This window comes from Cucurbita maxima, unplaced genomic scaffold, assembly GCF_002738345.1.
Source record: "Cucurbita maxima cultivar Rimu unplaced genomic scaffold, Cmax_1.0 Cma_Scf02118, whole genome shotgun sequence".
NCBI lineage: Eukaryota > Viridiplantae > Streptophyta > Magnoliopsida > Cucurbitales > Cucurbitaceae > Cucurbita > Cucurbita maxima.
In genome coordinates, this window is record NW_019274134.1 from 1 (window position 1) to 2852 (window position 2852).

The window sequence follows — 2852 nt, forward strand, 5'->3', positions numbered from 1 at the left end:
GAAAAAAATATAGTAGCACATGGCTTGAGTATTTTAAGAAATACTCAGTATGTCATCCACTATTGAGGTTAAATGCAACAATCACATGCGAACGAGATGATGAAATCTATCTTTCAATCTGTCTTCCCCCGCTCACGCCCATCGCGTTTCGATCATGCCGCCCTGCATGCGTTAAATCCGATTTTGTGCGCATGGCATGTCGTGTGCGATCATACCAGCACTAATGCACCGGATCCCATCAGAACTCCGCAGTGAAACGTGCTTGGGCGAGAGTAGTACTAAGTCGGGTGACCACTTGGGAAGTCCTCGTGTTTAACCCCTTTTTTTCTTTCAATTTCTCCCAGTTCTTTTCTTCCTTTCTCTACAAATGAGAACCTCCCCCGCTCACGCCCATCGCGTTTCGATCATGCCGCCCCGCATGCGTTAAATCCGATTTTGTGCGCATGGCATGTCGGGTGCGATCATACCAGCACTAATGCACCGGATCCCATCAGAACTCCGCAGTTAAGCGTGCTTGGGCGAGAGTAGTACTAAGTTGGGTGACCACTTGGGAAGTCCTCGAGTTGCACCCCTTTTTTTCTTTCAATTTCTCGTTCTTTTCTTCCTTTCTCTACAAATGAGAACCTCCCCCGCTCACGCCCATCGCGTTTCGATCATGCCGCCCCGCATGCGTTAAATCCGATTTTNCAATTTCTCCCAGTTCTTTTCTTCCTTTCTCTACAAATGAGAACCTCCCCCGCTCACGCCCATCGCGTTTCGATCATGTCGCCCCGCATGCGTTAAATCCGATTTTGTGCGCATGGCATGTCAGGTGTGATCATACCAGCACTAATGCACCGGATCCCATCAGAACTCCGCAGTTAAGCGCGCTTGGGCGAGAGTAGTACTAAGTTTGGTGACCACTTGGGAAGTCCTCGTGTTGCACCCCTTTTTTTCTTTCAATTTCTCCCAGTTCTTTTCTTCCTTTCTCTACAAATGAGAACCTCCCCCGCTCACGCCCATCGCGTTTCGATCATGCCGCCCCGCATGCGTTAAATCCGATTTTGTGCGCATGGCATGTCGGGTGCGATCATACCAGCACTAATGTACCGTATCCCATCAGAACTCCGCAGTTAAGCGTGCTTGGGCGAGAGTAGTACTAAGTTGTGTGACCACTTGGGAAGTCCTCGTGTTGCACCCCTTTTTTTCTTTCAATTTCTCCCAGTTCTTTTCTTCCTTTCTCTACAAATGAGAACCTCCCCGGCTCACGCCCATCTCGTTTCGATCATGCCGCCCCGCATGCGTTAAATCCGATTTTGTGCGCATGGCATGTCGGGTGCGATCATACCAGTACTAATGCACCGGATCCCATCAGAACTCCGCAGTTAAGCGTGCCTGGGCGAGAGTAGTACTAAGTTGGGTGACCACTTGCGAAGTCCTCGTGTTGCACCCCTTTTTTTCTTTCAATTTCTCCCAGTTCTTTTCTTCCTTTCTTTACAAATGAGAACCTCCCCCGCTCACGCCCATCGCGTTTCGATCATGCCGCCCCGCATGCGTTANTTCAATTTCTCCCAGTTCTTTTCTTCCTTTCTCTACAAATGAGAACCTCCCCCGCTCACGCCCATCGCGTTTCGATCATGCCGCCCCGCATGCGTTAAATCCGATTTTGTGCGCATGGCATGTCGGGTTCGATCATACCAGCACTAATGCACCGGATCCCATCAGAACTCCGCAGTTAAGCGTGCTTGGGCGAGAGTAGTACTAAGTTGGGTGACCACTTGGGAAGTCCTCGTGGTTGCACCCCTTTTTTTCTTTCAATTTCTCCCAGTTCTTTTCTTTCTTTCTCTACAAATGAGAACCCCTCCCCCGCTCACGCCCATCGCGTTTCGATCATGCCGCCCCGAATGCGTTAGATCCGATTTTGTGCGCATGGCATGTCGGGTGCGATCATACCAGCACTAATGCACCGGATCCCATCAGAACTCCGCAGTTAAGCGTGCTTGGGCGAGAGTAGTACTAAGTTGGGTGACCACTTGGGAAGTCCTCGTGGTTGCACCCCTTTTTTTCCGCCCCGCATGCGTTAAATCCGATTTTGTGCGCATGGCATGTTGGGTGCGATCATACCAGCACTAATGCACCGGATCCCATCAGAACTCCGCAGTTAAGCGTGCTTCGGCGAGAGTAGTACTAAGTTGGGTGACCACTTGGGAAGTCCTCGTGGTTGCACCCCTTTTTTTCTTTCAATTTCTCCCAGTTCTTTTCTTCCTTTCTCTACAAATGAGAACCTCCCCCGCTCACGCCCATCGCGTTTCGATCATGCCGCCCCACATGCGTTAAATCCGATTTTATGCGCATGGCATGTCGGGTGCGATCATACCAGCACTAATGCACCGGATCCCATCAGAACTCCGCAGTCAAGCGTGCTTGGGCGAGAGTAGTACTAAGTTGGGTGACTACTTGGGAGCACCCCTTTTTTTCTTTCAATTTCTCCCAGTTCTTTTCTTCCTTTCTCTACAAATGAGAACCCCTCCCCCGCTCACGCCCATCGCGTTTCGATCATGCCGCCCCGCATGCGTTAAATCCGATTTTGTGCGCATGGCATGTCGGGTGCGATCATACTAGCACTAATGCACCGGATCCCATCAGAACTCCGCAGTTAAGCGTGCATGGGCGAGAGTAGTACTAAGTTGGGTGACCACTTGGGAAGTCCTCGTGTTGCACCCCTTTTTTTCTTTCAATTTCTCCCAGTTCTTTTCTTCCTTTCTCTACAAATGAGAACCCCTCCCCCGCTCACGCCCATCGCGTTTCGATCATGCCGCCCCGCATGCGTTAAATCCGATTTTGTGCGCATGGCATGTCGGGTGCGATCATAC

The 2852-nt window shown here is 50.6% G+C and overlaps 9 non-coding genes and 1 pseudogene across 9 annotated transcripts; all 10 read left to right on the forward strand.

Moving 5' to 3' along the window:
• Positions 1-201: 201 nt before the first annotated feature.
• LOC111475602 lies at positions 202-320 on the forward strand. The gene has a single exon (XR_002716599.1). It is a non-coding gene; the product is annotated as a 5S ribosomal RNA (ribosomal RNA).
• Positions 321-453: 133 nt separating this feature from the next.
• LOC111475604 lies at positions 454-572 on the forward strand. Its single transcript, XR_002716600.1, has one exon. It is a non-coding gene; the product is annotated as a 5S ribosomal RNA (ribosomal RNA).
• A 237-nt stretch (positions 573-809) lies between these two features.
• On the forward strand, positions 810-928 carry LOC111475600. Its single transcript, XR_002716597.1, has one exon. It is a non-coding gene; the product is annotated as a 5S ribosomal RNA (ribosomal RNA).
• Positions 929-1061: 133 nt separating this feature from the next.
• On the forward strand, positions 1062-1180 carry LOC111475601. The gene has a single exon (XR_002716598.1). It is a non-coding gene; the product is annotated as a 5S ribosomal RNA (ribosomal RNA).
• A 133-nt stretch (positions 1181-1313) lies between these two features.
• On the forward strand, positions 1314-1432 carry LOC111475606. The gene has a single exon (XR_002716602.1). It is a non-coding gene; the product is annotated as a 5S ribosomal RNA (ribosomal RNA).
• Positions 1433-1663: 231 nt separating this feature from the next.
• Positions 1664-1783, forward strand: LOC111475608. Its single transcript, XR_002716603.1, has one exon. It is a non-coding gene; the product is annotated as a 5S ribosomal RNA (ribosomal RNA).
• Positions 1784-1918: 135 nt separating this feature from the next.
• On the forward strand, positions 1919-2038 carry LOC111475598. The gene has a single exon (XR_002716595.1). It is a non-coding gene; the product is annotated as a 5S ribosomal RNA (ribosomal RNA).
• Positions 2039-2089: 51 nt separating this feature from the next.
• LOC111475599 lies at positions 2090-2209 on the forward strand. The gene has a single exon (XR_002716596.1). It is a non-coding gene; the product is annotated as a 5S ribosomal RNA (ribosomal RNA).
• A 133-nt stretch (positions 2210-2342) lies between these two features.
• On the forward strand, positions 2343-2462 carry LOC111475603 (annotated as a pseudogene).
• Positions 2463-2584: 122 nt separating this feature from the next.
• On the forward strand, positions 2585-2703 carry LOC111475605. Its single transcript, XR_002716601.1, has one exon. It is a non-coding gene; the product is annotated as a 5S ribosomal RNA (ribosomal RNA).
• Positions 2704-2852: the final 149 nt, after the last annotated feature.